Source organism: Petaurus breviceps, unplaced genomic scaffold (assembly GCF_028583685.1).
Source record: "Petaurus breviceps papuanus isolate PSGF00001 unplaced genomic scaffold, PetGlider_PUasm1.0 37, whole genome shotgun sequence".
NCBI lineage: Eukaryota > Metazoa > Chordata > Mammalia > Diprotodontia > Petauridae > Petaurus > Petaurus breviceps.
Genome location: NW_027186296.1, coordinates 46228109 through 46250794, shown reverse-complemented (window position 1 = coordinate 46250794; position 22686 = coordinate 46228109). Strand labels below are relative to the sequence as shown.

Genomic DNA, 22686 nt, shown 5'->3' with positions numbered 1-22686 from the left:
TCTATCTATCTATCTATCTATCTATCTATCTATCTATCTATCTATCTATCTACCATTTATCTATCTATCCTGTCTATCTTGTCTATTTATCTATCTGTCTGCCTATATTGTCTCTCTCTCTCTCTATTTATCTATCTGTCTGTCTGTCTATCTGTGTCTGTCTGTCTATCTATGTAGCTATCTATATATGAATGTATGTATCTATCTCTGGACTAAGATAAATTTCATAATCATTAGAAGAAAAGATGACAGCAATGAGAGGGGAAAGAGATGAGGAAAATACACACTCAAACATGTGCTGCCAAGTGGAGGTAGTTGCCAGCAGTGGTTCAGTACCAGTGACTGTGCATACTTACTTATTTCCCACACTACTATGCATTTCTGATCTTCAGGAGCTCCCTGGGGCCTCTTTGTTGGAATGCTTTTAATATGTTTTCAAGCTGCTTGATGACTGCCTCAATTTCATTACATAGAAGCAGGTTGAGAGAACAATAATGTTCATTCAGAGCAAAGCTCTCCATCCTTTGCTTTTCAAATGGATACTCTGGCCCCATGCTTTGGGTGGAGGGAAAGTGGGGTAATGTTGCCTTGGTTTCCCCATCTGAACAGCCAGCTATAAGGAACTTGTTGAACTTCTTAGATTGCTTTACTCCATTTCTCTGAAAATGGTTGCCCTTGAATTTCCACTGGGATTAGCCAAGAGATATTCCTGGAACTTTGGCCTCCTCTCTTGGATTCACTCAAATGGCCATCCCTCTCTGCTTCTTTGTGTCATTTATTATGCCCCAGGACAAAACAGAAAATGAGGGGAAAGAAAGGAAAGGTACTCTTTTAGGTCAATTTAGTATATCTGTCATGTTTTTGCCTTTATTTGTATCCTCACAGTTAGCAGCATGCCTGGGAGCTAGCAGTTCCCTCATAAATGTTTCTTGATTTACTTATTTGCTATGGACATATGGGTAATGGTTATTCTTCCAGGAGAACTCAGAAAATATCTTTGTAAAATGATTATTGGTTAATAGGCTCTTCTTCTTCAAAGGAATCCTGGAGTTAAATTTCCCATATGGGAGTGTCTGTGTAAGGGAGAGGATGACTAGATGCAAGGGTGTGTTGGACCTGGCTTGAGGACTAATCGTTAAATGCTCAGTATGAGGATTTACACTTTAGAAGCTGTCAAATGCTAAAAAAAACCAGGGCTTTGTTTATTGTTCTGTTGATGGTCTCTAGACTTAAGAAAGTAATAGAGAAAATGTTAATAATGCAATTTAAACTTAAAATTAGGTTGTATGTGCACTTTCCCTCCTCTGGTTATTAATCGTTTATCTTTACATCTTTGTCTAGATAGTATCATCAATATGGTTATTTCAACAAAATCTAAGAAAATCATAAGGAGAACCAATAGGTCCACAAGAAACCAGTTAAATAGGTCAAGGGATAGAAAAATATAGGCAATCTGTGCAATGAACATTTCACCACATATGACAAATAAATATCAAGGTACAGAGTTTTGGGTTGTTTTTTTTTTTTTAGCTTTTTGGAGGGCAATTGGGGTTGTGATTTGCCCAAGGTCACAGCTAGTTTTTGTGTTGTGTCTGAATCCGGATTTGAACTCAGGTCCTCTTGACTCCAGGGCCCGTACTCTATTCACTTTGCCACCTAGCTGCCCCCTACAGAGTTTATTCTGAACTGCCATGCCAGTCACAGTCTGGTTGCACTGTACCTTTTTACCTTCATCTCACACCATACTCTTTTAGGACCTATCTGACCCTTTCATCATCTACAGGCAGTGCCTTGACTTAGGTTCTTGTCTTCCTCTTTCCCTCATCTCTGCATATTGAAATATCACTCATTCTTCAAGGTTGAGCTCAGGTAGCACTTTTTCCATGAGACTCTGCTTAATACCCTGGCTATATGCAATATCTCTCAAGTCAACCTCTTATCTCTCACAGCACTGTGTGTACCCCTGTCTAATGTGCTTAACATTTCTATAGGATCATAAATTTGGAACTAAAAGGGACTTTTAAAGATTACAGATCTTTAGAACAGCTGAGTAACCCAGGTCATCTAGCACCAGGCATTGAATCAAAGGATCAGAGTTCAAGTCTGACCTTAGACACTTTTTTGTGTGACCCTGGGCAAGTCACTTAATTCTGTTCGCTGCAGATTCCTCATCTGTAAAATGAGGCCAGTAATAGCCCTTGGAGATATTTGTGAGAATCAATTGAGATAATAACTATAAAGCTTTAGTACAGTTTCTGGCACATAATAAATAAGTGCTATGTAAATATTAGCTATTATTATTGTTATTATGCTGAGATCAGACAATGGATAATATTGTAGATCTAAGGCTGAAAGGAATCTCTGACCATCCAGTTCAATTTCCTAATTTTACAGATGAAGAAACAGATCCAGGAACTGAAATGAGTTACCCAAGGTCATGGACAGCTAGGTGGTACAAGGGATAGAGTGCCAGGCCTGGAGTAAGGAAGACTCATTTTTCTTAGTTCAAATCTGGCCCCAGACAACCCTATTTACCTCAGTATTCTCGTTTGTAAAATGAATCAGAGAAGGAAATGGCAAACCACTCCTGTATCTTTATCAAGGAAACCCCAAATGGGGTCACCAAGAGTTAGACACGACTGAAAAATGGCTCAACAACAAAACCCCAGGACACAAAATGTCTAGTTCAATCCTTCTGATTTTACAGATGAGGTTACAGAGGCATAAAAACAAAAATATTAGCTAATATTTATATAGTATTTACTATGTGCCACAAACTGTGCTAAAACTTTTCAGTTATTCTCTCATTTGATCCTCACAATGACCCAAAGCATTATTATTAACTTCATTGTACAGATCAGGAAACTGCGGCAAACAAGATAAAGTGACTTCCACAGATCAGTCAACAAGTGTTTATTAAGCGTCCATTATTTGCCATTCTCTGTGGTAGGTACTGGACACACAAAGAAAAAATCAAAACACACCGATACTCCATATCTCCCAGTAAAGAGAGGAGAAATCAATCATCAGTAGACTCAGGATTCAATCCCACTCACCCAACAACCAAATCCAGCATTCTTCCCACTGGGCCTACACTTACACCACAGTTATTTGTGAACCTGTTTTATCCCTTCAACTAAAGTATAAACTCCCTGAGGGCGGGGTGATTATGTACTATTGACATGTATAACTAACAGTGCCTTGAACTTAGAAAATGCTTAGTTAAATGACTCTTCAATGTAAGAAAACTGGGTAGGGATGTAGGCTCTCATTCATTCAAATGGAGAAGAGGTATCCCAGCCATTGCTGAATTAATAATCCCCTGTGCCATGACACAGAAGCTACTAGACAACTTCAGAGGGTTAAGGAAAATCCAGAGGTCACACTGCCAAGGAACACTTTGCCTCTACTCTCTTAAAATACTGGATCCATCCATCAGGAGAAATGTACTCCATATGTTTCTGTCCTTTCAAGTTTAGCTTATTAGATTGTTCTTCTCCTCTCTTGATTTTCTTAAAAGAATCTGTTCACAAGTTCTTTCCATTCATCTATTAGATTTCATTAGCCTCAGCCAAACACCAGAAAGCTTCAGCTGCTCCGTGCATGAAGCCACACAATAAGCATGAACCTTGGCCCGTGTTGTTGAAATAACCATAATATGATGTTGCAGCTTTTTTGGGCGGGGGGTGGGAATTTAGGGAAATCCTGGTGAGAACTTCCTCTCCCCATGAAGCTTGGCACCTTCCCCACACCTTGCAGTACATAGAGAGTGGATGGGAGGTAAGCTCAGGGAGCACATACTAGGAGTAGGGATAGAAGTAGATGATGGGATCAAGACAGGCCTCCTACAGAGTATCTATGGGAAGGGGGCATTGGGGAGGGGGAGTACTTGAACCCTGGTCTTCCTGACTCTGTGGCCATGCTCTGTTATATCATGCTCCCTCACTTCTGAAGAACTGGATCATCAAAACACAAAATTTTAGAATTTGAAAGGATTTTAGACATCATCTACTCCAACCCCCTGAATTTGCATAATTGCAAACTGAGACTCAAAAGCTGTAAAGGGACTTTCCACAAATCACATAGGTATATATAGTAAATGGAGAGTCAGGTTTAGCGTTTTGCTTTTCTGAGTTATAGTTCAGGGCTCTAACCCACATGAGACTAAAACAAAGCTCCTTCCTTCCTTCCTTCCTTCCTTCCTTCCTTCCTTCCTTCCTTCCTTCCTTCCTTCCTTCCTTCCTTCCTTCCTTCCTTCCTTCCTTCCTTCCTCCTTCCCTCCTCCCTCTCTCTGTCTCTCTCTCTGTCTCTGTCTCTCTGTCTCTCTCTCTCACAATATTCTAACATGGGAACCTTTCCCAGTCTACCTCTTCTCTTACTTGATTTCCAAAATGAGTTTCAAAGCATTTTGGATCTGATCAATTAAAGTGAATTTTCTATCCAATGCTTACTACTGATTGGCTGACCATTCCTAATAGATCTGAAGATGAAATCCTAATTGGCTGTCAGTGGGCCAGGTTCCTATCTTGTATTATTTTTATCCTACTCCTTGGGTCCCTATGGGTAAGCAAAGAAAGGCATTTTGATTTTGAGCCAAATTGGGGGTTAAAATGTGGTGAAATGTCATCCATCTTCTTTCCAGGAAGATCTAAAATTGAACCACTATCTTTCAATAAGACAGAAGGCCTTCCCGTAAGTAGAGAAGCACTAAAAATAAACACCAGAGTAACAGGTGTATTTGTAGAGAGGGGACTTCAGAACCTCAGACCTACCCTCCCTATATAACTATACAGCTTAAAAAAAAGCAAAGCACAGTACTAAATCTTTAGATAAACTTCCAATTAATTATTTGGTTTCTATCTAAAATGACATTCAATTAAAATATTTTACATCCCCTAATCTAGCCTGCCTTTATCACCATAGGCCCAAGGGATTTCTCTCTCCTCAAAACTCCTTCATTATCTACACCAGTGGTGTCAAAATTAAAAAGAAATGGATCCCTATGTGCACATACTGACTTAGAAAACCACAAATTAACATTATCTAAATTGGATTGTATTTTATTATTAATTTCATTTTTAATTTATAGAATAAAATAAGAATTTCCATAATATAGTACAATAAAAAGATGATTGCATATGAAACTGCAAAGCTACTATGTGCAACTTGCTATCCTTTAAAATATGCAACAAAATTATCATATAAATTTCTTTGTTTTCTTCTCTCTCCCTAACCCCCTGTTCCAGCCTAAAGATGGCTACCATTATATGTAAAATTTTTCTATACATACTTCTTTTTGTCAATTCTTTCTCTGAATGAAGATCATATCTTCCTTCATATGCCCTTATGTTGTAGTTTCATTTATTTTGTTAAATATTTCCCATGTACATTTTAGTCTGATTTGGGTCTCTTGTGGCTGTCTACACCATTTAATGCAGCAATGCACATTTATTAAGTGCCTGTAATGGGTTAAAGGCTGAGGATATAAAGATAAAAATGAAACAACCTCTGCCTTTGAGGAGTTTACAGTTTATGAAAGGAGATCAATAAGGCTGTATGCAATTATAGAAAATAAATAGACCAATATACAAAATAAATAGATGGCAAATGAGGTGAGTAATAGCAGGTGGAGGGATTGGTACTTATACTGCTACATATTTTTCATATTATATATATATGTAAATGTATAAATATGTCTATTTAATCTATAACAGGATTGCAGTTACCTCTTGGACAAGCACTGGGTTTGAATTCTTAAAGTCCCTTGAACATAGTAGGGGTTCAAGAAATAACTGTTGCTTTATTGTTTCACTTCTCACTTTGAACCCCACACCAAATGAATATAATCCAATTTGGAAAGGCTTACTTTAGTCAGACCTAAACCTTAAATTATGTGTTATATTCTATTTATAGTAAGTTTTGTATTTTGATCAGATAGTAAATAGATTTTCAAGAAAGTCTCAGAAAATAGCTTTAAATTGGCAGAGACAATAGAGATTGACTTTAAATAGTCCTTTAATTACTTTTTTTTTTAAAGATGTCATTTTTCTTTTTGGTAAAGTGGACAGATCAAAAGGGTTAGTACTTTCTCCAAAGAGTCAAACTCTTCCCCAAGGAGAAATTAGAATACTTTTGGTTTCAAAAATAATTTCCAAGAAAACTGGAAAGGAAATAACAGACTGTTCTACTTCCATATTTTTTTTAATCTCTCCTTGGCCTGACATTAAAACTTGTCATATTGTTTTTTCCATTTCCATTTTTTATATAAAGAACAATATGCTTAAATAGTTTAGCCTTAGATGGTATACTAAAGCTCCCCACGTCCTCATCATAGGGTCTCTGAGATTAAGTAACTGTAATGCAGGGAAATGTAATAAGACAGCACAAGTATCCAGGAGGATAGCTTGTATATACTTATTTTTGCCAAATAGCATATTCTTTCATTTCCAAATTACACTACTTTCCATTTATCACCTCCAATTGACTTTAGTAAAGTAAGAAAACATAGTATGCCTGAGTATGAGTCTCCCATGTTTCCCCAAGAAAGGAAGAGAATAAATCATGACATTTCACAAAGTTTAACATAGGAAGTATACATCTCCCCCAAGTATTGTTGTGCCAAATACTTCTTCCATGAACATTAGAGGGAAATATACTGCTTTTATGTACAAAAACTACATATAATATGCATGATATAAAATCATGCCTTTTAAATGCTACCTTTGAGAGTTGTAGAAAAGCTAGGTTTTAAGGGATAAAAAATACCAAGCTATTTTTGCTAAAAAAAAAAAAAAACTAAACAAAAAAACTCCCCTCTAAATCATTTTCTTTTGGAAGACCTGATTTCCTGCAGCACAAGCAATGTTTACAACTTAAAACATGCATCAACTTGACCTATTCTCTCACTTAATTATCATTCAAAATGTACTCAAGGAAGAATTCACTGTAATGGCAATACTGACCAAAGAAAATGACAGGAAATAGGATTTAATGCAGAAGAAACCAAAGATTATCAATCAAAATATCTAGATAGCTATTATAAATTAAATGAATGTAGACAAGAAGACTTGCCACTGAATTAAGGAAATGTAAACTAATCCTATCCCATTCAAATAATCAGACCAAAGCATATTCGATTCAATTATTTTACTTATCTAAACAACAGAAGCAAAAATTAAAGAGTTAGTTCTGCCTTGACCATCAAAGCCTATCTAGACAAAGGAAACAAATTGATCATCAACAAATACCAACTGAGCATCCACTGTGGTAGGCACTGGGGACGTAGTCCCAATTTAATAGTATATGTAAAGCATAAGAGACAATTTAATTTAGTTTCAGTCAGTCTTAGTCCTGTCCGACTCTCTGTGACCCTTGGCAAAGATACTGGAGTGGTTTGCCATTTCTCCCCTCAGCTCATTTCATAAATGAGGAAACTGAAGCAAATAGAGTTAAGTGACTTGCCCAGGGTCACACAGCTAGTAAGTGTCTGAGGCCAGATTTGAACTCAGGAAGATGATACTTCCTGATCTCAGGCAGAGCACTCTATTCACTGTGCCACCTAGCTGCCCTAGTCTAGTGGATAAAGCCAAAATCTTCCTTTTCAGGAAAAGTTGGGTTCAAGTTCTTCCTTTAATAGACACTAACCTTGGAACCCTGGGCAAGCCAATTAATATCTCAGCGGTCCCAAGCAATTCACTAATACAGTAAATTGCAAAATAGTAGCTGATCTGCATTTATACAGGGATCTTTCTTCACTAGGGAAACCATAGGTCTGGACCAAATATGCAAGTTACTGTGCTAGGCCTTAACTCCAAAAAGAAGATGACATATAGTCCTGTTCCTTTCTTGTCATTAACTCATTCAGTCATAGTCATAGCCACAGACTTAGATCTGGAAGGTACCTTAAAGATAATTTAGTTTGACTTCCATATGTTTTAAAAATGAAGAAACGGAGGCCCAGAGAGCTCAAGTGACCTGTCCAAAAGTGATGCAGATTAAAATATGACAAATTTGGGAGGATAATCCTGGTCCTGATTCCAGTATTCTTTTCACTGTACCTAGAGCAGTCCCTTCACTGAAGACCAGAAGGAATTCTTCAAATTAAAAGTCAGAAAAGCAATACTTCAAAAACTAAGCTGTCACAATGACAAATGCATCTGGATCCTTCCTATATGCCAAGTCAAGATTCATCCTCTTAATACATAGCTGTGATTGAGTCACTTTCAAGATCAAAAGTTTCTAAGTCCTTGACTTGGTATTTAGGGCATTCTCACGTTCCAGATCCACTTTACCTGGCCAGAATTATCTCATGCTATTGCCTGCATGCTTCAGTACATTCTTTCCCTGAATATATCCTGAATTTTCGACCTCTGTGCCTGTGTTCAAGGTACTTTCTGACCCCTTCATTCAACATTCAGACTAGTGATATTTAACTTATCTTTCAAGGTCCTGCTTAAATGCCATTACTTTATGGTAACTGATTCCGTCCAAACCAGATATCATCCCTTTGACCTCAAAATTCTCCTAGCATTTTGTACCTCTCTAATTCATATCTACACTCTATTCTAAGATATAGACAACAGATCTATATTTATATAGCACTTTCAACTCAACAATGTGTCTATTACACAGCCTATCTTGGATTACAAATATTTTCTAGTTTGGATTGTTAGGAAATTTACTCTATGTTGAGCCTAATTTTGCATTTCTGCAACTTCTACCCATTATACCTCATTCTGCACTTGGGGGGCAGGCAAAACAAGTCCCATCCCTTTTCCCTTTAAAAACTGTCATTTTATGGATGAGGAAACTGAGGCTTGTGCAAGGTAAAAACAACTTGCTTATGGTCCCAATCCATTAAATGCTTGAGACAAGACTTGATTCCATGTTTTCTGACTCCAAATCCAGTGTTTAATGCACTGAACTGTTCTGCCTCTTTGTATTTGTTTGAAGACAAACCTCATATATTACCCTATTACAAGCTCCTCTATGAAAAAGATTGAGGTGTACAGTGTTTAGAACGTGGCAACATTCAATAAATATCTCTTGAAGTAACTGCAAATTTAGAATTCTCTTTTTAAGCTGCATCCACAGAATGCAAAAGCAACTGAAATTTGACCAAAAAGGGTTACTTACATTTGAGAGAATGAATAAATAATAGGTTCACCACAAATGGGAACCAAAGTCTTACCTCTGTCAGTATTGAACATTTAGTTTTTGAAACTCAGGTTTGCTGATTTATTAAGCCTAAACTGTTTGTGCAGAATTCAAGGAATCATAGGAATCAAGAGAACCGCAAGAGGTCATTTCATTCACCCTCCTTCCCTTAGCTCAAAGTTATCCAGTACAGATGACCATCTATTTCATTCTTGAGATCTCTAGGGAGGAGGAAGAAGCCAGACCTCCCTCAATAATGTATTTCAAAGTTTTGGAGACCTTCAGTCATGACATTTTTCTTCATTTTTTGACATTCATCTTTCCGCCTTCATTTCAAGCCTCAGTGTCTTATTCTGTTCTCAGTAGAGATGAGGAACATCTGGTTACCATCATTCTGATAATAACCCTCATCCCACTCATGCTACTGCTTATTTGTTTCTAAGAATACAATCATATGCTTTTCAAACATTACATTTCAGAGCAATTTGTAAATATGTTATTAGTTTATAAATCTGGAATAACTTGAACATCTTTAGGCCAGTGAAACCAATTACACAGATTTGTATGCACCACAGGTTAAGACATGTCTCTTTAAACATAGATAACATTCAGTAAAAGCTTCATATAATATGCTGAGTTCTGCCTAATGTTAATCTGGTCCTGTAGAATACACATATTCATATTTGGGATATTAATAGAGGAGTTGCTCTATATTTACATTTGAGATCTTTTCTTGAACATTTGTTTGTATTATCTGAGGAATAAATCACAAAATATTTTTTAAAAAACAACTTGAAGATAACTAGGTTAAACGTAGTCCAACAAGGTATCTTTTACTATGTTCTGGGTCTTGATCTTTGAGACTAGGACTCTTGGTGCAATTCCCTTACACATAAGGATTCAGTTTTAAATCTTCACTAAATAACAAAGTTAAAAGACAGTTTTTAGAGGGAAAAGGGATTGTTTTGCCTGGCCCAAGTGCAGAATGAGGTATAGTGCGTAGAAGTTGCAGAAATGCAAAATTAGACTCAACATAAAGGAAATTTCCTAACAGTCCAAAGTGGAAAGAGCCACCTTGGGAGATGGTTTGTTCTCCCTCACTGGAAGTCTTCAGACAAAGTCTAGATGACTAATTGTGGGGTATGATGTATCCACTGAGATCACTTAGCTATGAAATTCAGTGTGATTCTGTAAACTCAATGGATTAAAGTAGATTTAAATCCAGAATATTAAGTTTAAAATTCTATCAAATTTTTTTCCATCACTGGGGTAACTGTGGAAGTTAACATTAAACTGAGATTAATGAGAAATTGGCCCAGAGGTAGAGAATGCCCAGCAGATCTTTAGGGTACCAAGTCTCAATATTTATTTCAAAAGTAAATTGTTATAGCAACAGAAAAATCTACATCTTGGAAGACTCCTTAGTCAATTATGATTAAACAGAAAAATAAATTGTATACTGACTGATTGTGATAGTTTAATTCCAATACAATGGGAATGTTTCAAAAACATTTCCTGTGTGTTTCAGAGTATAACACTTTATTATCTACTTTGGAACTGATTTTCATGAGAATTTGTTTATAGTACCAATAACTGTTGTTGTAGCCTAATTATAGTTCCTAAAATGAGTTCCCAGTAAAAAGGTGCTTACTTTACTATTCACAAATCATCTACAAATTCCATTTGACTTACTTTTAACAGACTTCAACGTCTTCTGGAGGCATGTGGCAGTCAAGAATTATACTTTGTCAACATGGTACTTTCCACTGTTGAAAATAGTCCATTTTTGCCACAATAAAATGTGTGGTGTGATATTACAACCCCTGAGAATTCTGAAAAGTGGAAAAAAAAGATGAGACAAAATTAAATTAACATGAAACACCACAATCAAGAATAATTCTGAAAATTATAAATAGAATAAAGAAATCTGTTGGTATTAAGATGAAGACTTGATCAACTCCTCTCCCTCTCCACAAAATAGGGTCCTTTTATTTTTAAATTGATCCAGATGTCAAAAGGTATCAGCTGTTTAAATGTTAAATACCTCTTAAAATGTAGAAACTTATTCAAGTGATTCCATTGTTCAGAGTCAGACTCAATGAATCTTGTTGAAAGGGATTCGGCCCCGAAAGAAATCAAATTCTGATGTTACAATATTTTATAAAGCATATACAATAAAAAGATTAAAAACATATTTCAGACTAAGTGAACACACGTTCCATATTGAGAACTATTGAACATAATAACTCTTTTTTCTAAGACTACTTCATATAACCATTATTCCTGAAGGCAAGTTTTAATATACTGGTTATACCAGGAATATTAAGAGGTACTAGGCCACAATGGAAAGTACTGCACTTGGAGCCTGTAGACCAGCCCCTCACATAGTGCCTGGCATACAGGAAATGCTTAATAAAGGCTTGCTGATTAACTGGTTGACTTCAAATCTTTGCTTTGTTACAGTCAAGTAACATTGGACAAATCACTATAATTTCCTGGGCCTAAATTTCCTCATCTGTAAAATGAGGAAATTGTACTAAATAATCTCTAAGGTCCTATGTAGCTCTAAATTTATGTTCCTATTTATGAAAAAGAAAATGTTTCTTATGCAGTGGAAACCCAACATGTCAGGAAAGCAAGAGAGGAAAATGTAGCTAGAAGGAACAATCATCCTAAAATGAATGGGGCTCTTTTTTGAGATTGGGGGAAGGGCAGTGGAGAATAAATGCAGATCTACCTCAAAGGCTAACAGTCTGGACCTGTAGTCAGCTCAGGTTCTCAGCAATTTATTCTGTTGCTTCTATGATAAAATACATACACTTCTTTTTGGCATTTAAAGGTTTTGACAATCTGGTCCCATACGCAGTATGCATTACTCCCCATCTGGGTTACGTGCTAGTATGTTTCCTATGGAGGACATCTTGCCTCTACCTCTATTCCTTTACATATGTTGTCTATTCTTGAATTCACTTTCTTTTGAAATCTACCTCTTGTAATTCCTAATTTCCACCAAGGCTATCGCCTAAATTAGTGTCCTTCTCCACTGAAATTACCTTGTATATATTTTGCGTTTACTTATTTGAGTACACATTTTTTTTTTCTCGAAAGGCATGTGAGATTCGAAGGTAAGACTTGTTTCATTTTGTCTTTTATATTGCCAGTGCTTGGCAATACTGGGAACTTGATGAATGATAGAAATAATGGATTTTTATCGCAGGTTTCAGGGAGCCTTTTGATAAAGATGAACTAGGGATCAGGTATAATCAAGTAATTGGTCAATACCAGTTGAATGATTATTGTGGACAAGGCATTATAGGAGATACAAAGATGAATAAGGTCTAGTCTAGTCTCTGCCTTAAAGGAGCTCTTTATCTAGGTAAGGAAATAAAACATATATACGAAAAGATTGATTTTTTGCAATTAAGAGGTGTTCATTAAAGTTTTGATTTGATAAATCACAAGCATGGTTAAGAATAAAAATGGAACATTGTGGGATGGGATGCTTAAGTAACAGTTCAAGAAGGGAGATGGAATTTGATTTAACCCTTGAAGATGGGATTCAGTTAGACAGAGTGAAAAGGGGTGGGTGGAGGTGAGGCATAATGTGAGCAGCAACAAAGAGGGAGGAAAATCCAAGGCATAGCTAGGGTTCAGGAAGTAAACGGGTATGGCTAAAGAAGAGGGTCTACAGAGACTCTCTTATGCAAGGAGTATTCAATAAGTTTGGAAAGGAAAATTGGGACCAGGTTGTGAAGGGTCTTCTAGAATTGGGTATAAATCAAGATTTTCTCTTCTGATGCCAACAATATACAGTAGTGTTTTTTGTTCTTTGACAGTTTTGTTATTATGAATAAGTTAATAAAAACAGGACCTCCTTGAGATAGGTAAATATTTTCCCATTTGACAGGTTTGAGACCTGGGAGGTGGAGATCAGTGACAGCCTGTGGCCACATCACAAACCAGTTGGTAGAGAGAAATTACTGACCTAGCCTCTACTGATTATGTGACATCTTCCTGTATCTCTAGCTCTTAGTTACATAGAGCCTTGAATGGGATATGTGGCAGAGCTATAAGCAGAAATACTTTCACCTGAGAAAAACAATTGGGAGAGGGTGACAGTGTAGAAAATAATCTGATGTGAGGGAAAAGGGTGGGGCAACACAAAGGATGTGTACTTAGATCAGGAAAGGAAGTGACCTATTGCCCATGGGGCTCAGCAAGGAAGATGGGCCCCAGGAAAAGCAAACCATGATGACTGGACCCTAGCTAGTAGTAGCACTCTGGGTTAGGGCGAAGACCTAAGACAACCACCAGGAGAAGATGTCTTCCTCATGCGTTTGTCCAAGAGCAGCCCTAGTCACTCTGCCCTAGTTACTCTTCCTGCTCTATGCTGATAGCTAGGTTCATTAACCTAGAAAACAGAATTCTTCCTTATGGGCTGTAAGGGAGTTGACAATAAATGGTACATAAGAACAAAACTCAGGATGGCTCTTTTATCCTGTCTCCCAAGTTCCACTTTTGATTAAAATGCATACAATTCAGTTATTTCATGGCAAGGCCTTTAGGAGAGTAGTAAGATCCTGCCTTCTGTCAGAATTGAGCTACCTTGAATCACACATCACTGATGTAGGGTAGGTGATGTAATAGAAATGTTACAGTGATGCAGGAAGGAAAACAGGCAGAGAACTGACAACAGAATGATTAATTCCAAGCACTGAGAAAGAATTGACTGAGATCATGGCATCCCTTCCCTGAGGGTTGAGTCTATCGTAGTTTGCATAAATAAGTAGCTGGCAGCCATTGGGAACATCTAAAAACCATGTGTGAAGGACAGATGGAGTGAGACTGGGTCTCTTAGCTAAGGATTGTGGAAAGAAACAGGCAGGTGTAGGATATCCCAGGTCATCATTATAAAACTTGCTGGTGGTATTTTGGTGGTGGCTGAACAATGAGATGCTGGATAACCTCCCTGTGCCCCTAACTATGCCCTAAATCATATTCACCCACTCCTGACCTTGATCATTTCCTAGCTAGTCCTCCCTCCACGAGGCTTGAACATCAGTGGAAAGGGGACTTGATTTTGAGACTGAAGATTAAAGGTTGGAGTCTTGGTTCTGCCTCTAATGCCAGCTGTGTGATTTTTGAGCCACAACACTTAAGCCCTAATCATCAGTTTTCTTATCTACAATATGAGGAAAAGAATAATAACTCTGCCATTTCTATTGAGCTTTAAGGTTTATAAAGCTCTTTCCTCAGTAGCAATCCCCTGAGACAGGCATTTTCCACAAAGTCCATTTGCCCTTGGTCACATGGAAAACTAAGTTTTGGAACCAGGATTTGAACTCCAATCTTCTGCTGCTAAATCCAACCCTCTTTCCACTACCCTACTTTGTGCTGATTCTGCCTATCCAATCAACAAGATTATGGTTACGCTGAAAAGAAATATATAGAATATATGTGGAAAACATGAAAGGGCTTTGAGAACCATAAAGTTCATTAAATATATAGTGCAATCATTTTTTGTTAGTGAGAGAGAGAGAACATAGGCATTTGTCCAGGAAATTGAATTCTTTTTTTTTTTTTTTGGAGAAGGGAACGATGGGCAATTGGGGTTAAGGGACTTGCCCAAGGTCACACGGCTAATAAGTGTTAAGTGTCTGAAGCCAGATTTGAACTCAGGTCCTCCTGATTCTAAGGCTGGTGCCCTATCTACTGCACCACTCAGACTCCCCAAAGAAGCTGCATTCTTTCCAGGGGTCTCATCAACTTATGTCTAGTGGTTGAGGATTCTAGTTAGATTCTTGGGCTGCCTTGTGGAGAATCTGTCTGTGCCCTAGGATACAGAGGTCATTGGCAGTCATTCACTCTTGTCTGCCCTGCTTTTCTAGTCAGTAAAGCACATAACGTTAACATTCCTTTTCTGTGTACTGAGCCCCTTAAAAATAGGCAAAGGACTGACTTTCACTTCCAAGAAGTCTAGCTATAGACAGCCCTAATATAGGTAGTTATTTAAGAGCCAGCACACAGGGCTGGGTTCTTGATTTGGTTCAGTCATTGAACAGTTGTGAAAATTTGGGCAAGTCTTTTCAGACTTCTGGGACTTATTTTTCTCAGATTCTAGGACTCTCGGATGAGACAATGTGGTCTGGCATCATGAAGACATCAGGTTGGAGGCAGAATACAGTGGAAAGACCATTGATTCTGGAGTCAGAGGGTTAAACATGGATTAAAATCCTGATTCTGATACTGTGCATAAGATTGTGGGTGATTCACATAACCTTCTAGAGTTTCAGTTTCTTCATATAATAGCTAAAATTTAAGTATCACTTTAAGGTTTATAAATTACTTTAGATATATTATCTCACTTAATCCTCACAGCAAGACCATGAGAAATGTACTATTATTATACCCATTTTACAGATGAGTTAACTGAGATCCAGAGAAGTAACTTAATATATTCAGAGTGTGTTATGGATATGGGGTAGATTTTTAATTCAGATCTTCTGATTCCACATCTAGCACTTTATCTTCTATGCTGTCTAACTGCCTCATCTACAAAATGAGGGACCTAGATGAGTTGCCTTCTGAGGTTCCTTCCAGCTCTAGATGTATAATCATATAATGCAATGGGATGTCAAGCTTCAGTCCAAAAGAGAGCAAGGGAAATATCACCGCCAACCAGGCTAACTCGGTACCTCCATGAATATTGTAGTTAACTTTTAACATCACAAACCCCAAACAGAATAGTCTGGTATCATCATTGCCAATCAGCTCCCTGAAGAGCCTCACTTTGTAAAATGGTAACATTTCCTGCATTAAAACATCCAAACAGCCATGATTTTAATGGTGTGAGCACTTTGCTCCATGAAATAATTTCCTGAACTTCTATGGCCAAAACCATTCATTGGTGGCTGACCTGGTGAACATCTCTGCACTTAATAGTTTCAGTGTAGACCATAGATAGCTAATTACCCTAATAGGACTGTAATGGAAGCCTTCTTAACTTGGTAGGACCTACAAGACTAGAGTTCATGTAAGACTGACACAATCTTTGAGACCCCAATATCACTTCCACTGCATAATAAATACGCTACAGTGGAGAGAAGAATGCAAAGATTCTCAAAAGGCTCTTTCATGCTGATTTACTTTATACTTTTCCAATCTTGCCTTGGACACTTACTAGTCATATGATCCTGGGCAAGTCACTTAACCTCTGTGTGTCTCAGTTTCTATAAAATGGGAATAATAATAGCACCTACTTTACAGGGTTGTTGTGAGGACCAAATCAGATAACATATGTGAAGTTCTTGGCAGATATTAGATTGTTTTTACATATGTTTGCTATTATTATTTATTTAAAAAGGAAAAAAAAGTAGGTCTTAAAGAATGGATAAGATTTTAACAGGATAATGCCATTTAAGAATAAGAGTAGGAGAGAGAACGGAGCTGTGAGTCCGAACAGCAGTGCGTGTTCCGAGCTCTCCGCGCCCCCTGCCCGCAGTAGCAGCAGAGCCAGACCGCCAGCGCTATGGCCAGTTGGAACGCCTACATCGACAACCTCATGGCGGACGGGACCTGTCAGGACGCGGCCATAGTCGGCTATAAGGACTCGCCCTCGGTCTGGGCCGCCGTACCCAGGAAAACCTTCGCCAATATCACTCCAGCTGAAGTAGCTGTATTGGTGGGCAAAGATCATTCAACTTTCTTCGTAAATGGGCTGACACTTGGGGGCCAGAAATGTTCAGTGATCAGGGATTCGCTGCTGCTAGATGGAGAGTACACCATGGACCTTCGCACGAAGAGCATTGGGGGTGCTCCCACCTTCAACCTCACTGTTACCATGACTGCCAAGACGCTAGTCCTGCTGATGGGGAAAGGAGGTATCCATGGGGGAATGATCAACAAGAAGTGTTATGAAATGGCTTCCCACCTTTGACGCTCTCAATACTGACCCTTCCTGTCCTCCCTTCTTCCCCAAGGCTTCTGCACCATTTTTTGGGGGGCCATTCCCCTACCCACTTTTTGCTGCCAAAACTACACCTGGGGGGGGCCCACGTTGGATGGACAGGAGCTCCCTCCCCCTTTTCCTTCTGAACCTCTTTCCTGTGTGTAGTTGGGAAGATTTTTTTTTTTGAAAAAATTTTTGTTGTTTTTTTTTCTGGAAACTTATATTGGAATATGAATAAAAGATTCTACTAATAAAAAAAAAGAATAAGAGTAGGAAATATTAGAAAATATTAGAAAAATAAAATAAAATATTAGAAAAAAAGGCCTTTGATTTGTACAATGATAGCCTACAACTGGGACACTTAATCCTTTTATGCCATAGATATGCCTAGATTCTTAAAGCCCAAACTTTGGTTCAACTGACCCCAAGTCCTGGATAACACTTCCAAATTAGAAAGACTGCCAGTATGGGTTCAGTGTATGCCTCTTACCCAAGAACCAAGCCTCAAGGAGAGAAAAAGCTCATTACCAGATTGTCCAAAGTGACCTCCCAAATCCTCAATGAATGTCTACAAATTCATCAAAAGTTTGATAATGGAAAGAGTAATTGTTTTGCAGTCAGGAAACTCAGGCTAATTCCTTCAGCTACTCGCTTACCTATATAATCTTGAGCAAAGGTTAAATCACTTAACCTCTCTTTGCCTCTGTTTCCAGTTAAATAAGGAGGTTGGACCAGATGAAGTCTAATGTCCCTTTTGCTCTAAGTCTGATTCTATAAAACATACTCACACCAATGAAATAATGGTTTCTTCAGGAAGTGATACACAAGATGCCATTTTGGGGAGCATAGAAACCACAGTACCTTAGGGAAAGTCTACTTTTTTGCTTAGATTCTCATCTCACCACGTCAGGACAATTGCTGCTGCTATTTTCTTTCTGCTTTATACAAAGCAGCCATGACCACACTACAGAAACAAAGTTCCAGGGGATCATAGCTCAATTCTGAGAAAAGACCACATTTTTTTTTTTACAAGTGAAGCTGCAATATAAACACCATGCAGTATACTATGGCATCTGTCAATACTATCAGTTGCAGGATTTAATGGCCACAATCCATTTTTTAAAACAACAACATGTTATGTGAAGGTCATAGAGGATGGAGTCAAATAATGTCCTTCAAATCAGAACTTTTCCTACTCAGAAATGCTAGAAAATTGTTATTGATTGAAAAACAATCTCAGGAGCATGCACAAAGTCCTTCAGCTAAAGCTAAAGAAAGGCCTAATGGTTCATACTTGCTCCAATCAGAGGAGGAACAATGGATTCTAAAATACAAATGGCCCATATTAGGCTGTTACAGTTTTCAAAAGGAAAGAACATGGCTGGATTATATTCAATAATGCTGGTGGAAATGTAATCCAAAAGGATGAAAGGAACATTTTATTATACTTCATCTGAGCTGCTGAACATAATGCTTCTTGAACTTAGTTTCCTTTTGCTTTGTAAGAGACTAGAAAGAAGGGTCTACAGCAATTACAAGCTGTTCTGGGTATTAAAGTAAAGGGAAACTATTCATTGGTATTTTTTTTCTCTGTAAATTTAGCTTACCCAACCTTAACCCTCTTTTACAATCAAGCTGATCCACTTGCCATGCACATTTCTGTCTCTTGTACACACTGACAACTCTCTTATGTGAACTTTTCCATAACTTATAGTCTATGCCACAACTATAGTCTCTTCCACAACTTAGTCTGTAATTTATAGCCTATACAGAATCCAGCGCATAACATATTCTCTTCAATTGTTTTATGTGTATTAGTCTTGCTTTTTTTTTTTTTTATTAAGCAATCAGGGTTAAGTAACTTGCTCAAGGTTACACGGCCAGTTATTTCTGGGTGTGGTGCTGAGTGTCTGAGCCCGGGATTCGATCTCCAGGTCGTCCCAACACTGGAGCCGGTGCTCTTACTCGCTGAGGCACCTGGCCGCCCCAGTCTTGCTTTTTCTAGCTAGAATGTAGGCTCTTTGAGGGCAGAGGCTATCCCCCTGTATCTCCTTCATAGTATCTGGAACCAAGCTGGGGACATGGCAGTCTCATTGGATACTTGCTAACACATTGATTCTTAGTTTATCTGTCTGACTCTAAGGCCTCTTTTTTTGTTCTTGTTAGTTCTCTGGGAATAAGTTCTTGACCTTGTTTGTCCAATTCTATTCATTACCAAACATATTCTGAATTTATTAAAGAGACTGGGGCAGCAAGCTGCTGTTCTTTCTCAGGATGATACCAATGGCAGCTTGCAAATGGCAGATCTGAAAAAAGAATATTGTTATAGTTGCTAAAGTTTATAGTAAAGCAGGGGTCTGATTAAATAGGATAGAGTACAAATGGCTATGAGTGGAGGGATGTCTCCTGACTCCAGAATCTGCTACTGGAAGGAAGGTCTCTCTTCTCAGGAAGTACCTAGCTGATAAACAGCATAGGCATCACAAGGGCCATAATGGATGAGGCCACCTTGAATGACAGCCCAGTTTCTTGGGTCAGTGTCATGGTCACCAACACTTGTTGAGTCTCCTCACTACAAGTTTTTTTTTCCTTTCTTATTTAAAATTTTTATTATTTACTTTTTAACATTCTTTTTAAATTTTGAGTTCTAAATTCTCTCTCTCCCTCCCACCCCCTCTCTCACCATAGAGAAGGTAAGCAATATGATATCAATTATACATGTGAAATCATGCAAAAAATGTCTCCATATTAGAAATATTCCCCCCAAAATGAGAAAATCATACTTCAGTTTGCACCCAGAGTTCATCGATTCTCTTTCTGGAGATAGATAGCATTTTTTTCATCTCAAGTCCTTTGGAACTGTCTTGGAGGATCATTGTATTGATCAGTCACTATGAGTTTCAAATGGGGAAATGAAGAAAAGGGGAACAAAAAGAAAAAGGAATGACAAATCTAGTTCTTCTTATACTTATTTGTAGTGTTTGAGGTTAGGAGAAGGAGAGATCAGATGAACATTCTTTTCTTTCTTTAAGGTACTTCAATTCTACTCCATCACTTTTAAGTGGGTTAAAACTGTGTCCCAACAATATAAGCACCTGTTTTCATAATTTCCTTCTCTGCTGCCAGTTGGACTCAGTCCTGGAAGTGGTCAGCTGGTTTAATGTTAATTGGATATAAGATCTTCCATTAGAGTTGCAGGTAAGCTTTTCTGATGGAGTTAGGAGAAGAGGAGCTTTGGAGAAAAAGCAAAATGAAGGGCTAGAAAACCCCTGGAAGCTGATGAGATAACCAAGTGAAGGAGTACAAAGGGAGAAAAGAAGAGTGTGCAGGACAGAACCCTGATGGACACCTATAGTGAGAGGGAGTGATCTGAAAGCTCCTATGGATTTAAAGCTACCTCTCCTGCCTAAAACTCTCTGCTGACCTATAATCTCATATCCCTAACTGCCTTTCAGACACCTCAAACTGAATGTCCAGCAGACGTCTTAAACTCAATATGTCTAAAACAAAACTATCTTTCCTCCTAAATCCTCCCCCATCTTACCTTCCCAATTACTGTAGAGGACAATTCCATCCTCAGGCACACAACAGGAGTCATACTTGATGTCTCATTTTCTCCCCCATCCCCCCCATATCCAATCTCTTGCCAAGACCTTTGTAACATCTCCCAAACATGCCCCCTTCTCTCTCCAGTGCCACTGCCACAACTCTGCTGCAGGCCCTCATCACCACATGCCTGAACTTCTGCAAGAGCCTGCTGATGAGTCTGCCTGCCTTAATTCTCCCCATTCATCCTCATTTCAATCATTAGAGTAAATTTTCCTAAAGCATAGGCTGGTCATGCCACCATCCTATTCAGTAAACCCCAGTGGCTCCCTATTGCCTATAGAATCAAATATGAAATCATCAGTTTGGCATTCACAGCCCTTCATAACCTAGCCCCACTCCTACCTTTCCAGTCTTTTTACACCTTACTCCCCAACACAGATTCTTTAATCCAGTGACACTGGCCTCCTGGCTCTTTCACAAAGAAGCCACTCCATCTCTCTGCTCTGAGCATTTTCTCTGGCTATCTCTTCTTCCTGGAATGCTCTCCCTTCTCTGCTCCTCCTACTGACCTCCCTAGCTTCCTTTAAGTCTCAACCGAGATCCTTTCTTTTATTGGAATCCTTCCCCAACCCCTCTTAATTCTAGTATCTTCCCTTTGTTAATAACTTCCTATTTGTCCTATACATAACTTGCTGTATTTGTATTTGTTTGCACATTGTCTCCCCCATTAGATTACAAGCTCCTTGAGGGGAAGGACTGTCTTTATCCTTTTTTTTAATCTGCAGTGCTTAACACAGTACCTGTCACATAGTAGGAGCTTAATAAATGTTTATTAATTGATTGGTAGTTGATGGGTTATACAGTCTTGAAAATCTATTACACAAAGGCTGGACCAGTGATTTTTCTACCACAGGAAACATTCAGGTGAAGAAATTATATTTACCAATATATATGAACATTGTTTCTGCAGCTTCTACTTTTGGATAACTGCCTACAGCACTGAAACATTAAATGATTTGCCCAGGGTCACAAAAAAAAACATGTCAAGAAGATGGGACTCGAACTCCAGGCCTTTCCGGGTTCATGAAACAAAGAAAAATACAAAATGTTGCTCAGCCTTATCACCCTTTTCCCCTTTCACAGAGGGGTGGAGCAGTAGAAAAGGAGACAGAAAATATTCAGACCATCTATAAACATTACTCTTCCCATTGGTACTCTAAGAGGAAAATCTAAGTTCAGTGACCAACAACTGGACATATTATTGTAGGAGCTGGATGATATATTGATATTTGTGCAATAAATGAAACTAGACGAAGAATATTTTGGAATTTATGTGAATCAAGATTTAGACATGTTGAGATTGAAATATTGAGGGAGAAATATAGGTAGAGACATAGCAGGCAACTAGAGATATGGGACTGGAGTTGAGGAAATGGTAATTGAACAAATAGATCACCAAAGGAGAGAAAAGAGAGAGGTAGAATGTTGGAAGAATCTCACACTTAAGGATAGGACCTATATGATGATCCAGCAGGGGAAACAGAGAAGAAACAGTCAAATGCATAAACCTTTGCACTTAGCAGTTAACAGATCACTAATTACCTTCAAGGGAGCCATATTAGGCTGAGAGGCAATAGTGAAAAGAGCACTCACTGGATTCCAGCGGAATAAGCTTGGTGGTCAAGGTTTTAATCCTGGCTCTACCACTGACTTTGGCAACTTAATTCACTACTCTAGAACTCGGTTCCCTCATCTGTAAAATAAGGGGATTGGATTAAGTGATCTGTGAAATCCCTTCCAAATTCCATGATCCCCTGCATTGTACACTAGTTGAAGACACTGACAGGTACAAAAATGCAAACAAAAGAATGAGGAGTAGGCTTCCTTTAGGCTAAATTATTTCAGAAAAAGAAAATTCTATTCATCTTAGGAAAAAATTCAAGTTGATAGTGATTACAGGATAGACAATATAAGCGGCAAAAAAGAAGATAGATAGATAGATAGATAGATAGATAGATAGATAGATAGATAGA

At 38.2% G+C, this 22686-nt stretch overlaps 1 protein-coding gene and 1 pseudogene across 7 annotated transcripts in view; one reads left to right on the top strand and one right to left on the bottom strand.

Annotated features, from left to right (window-relative positions):
* OTUD7A (OTU deubiquitinase 7A) overlaps positions 1 to 22686 on the bottom strand; it is a 420410-nt gene that overhangs the window by 192123 nt on the left and 205601 nt on the right. For all 7 annotated transcript variants that reach the window (XM_069098405.1, XM_069098403.1, XM_069098404.1 and 4 more), the window contains one exon: positions 10849 to 10988. The gene's annotated coding sequence lies outside the window, so the exon portion shown is untranslated. The remainder of the gene's footprint in view (positions 1 to 10848; positions 10989 to 22686) is intronic.
* Positions 16582 to 17371, top strand: LOC138168548 (profilin-1 pseudogene; annotated as a pseudogene).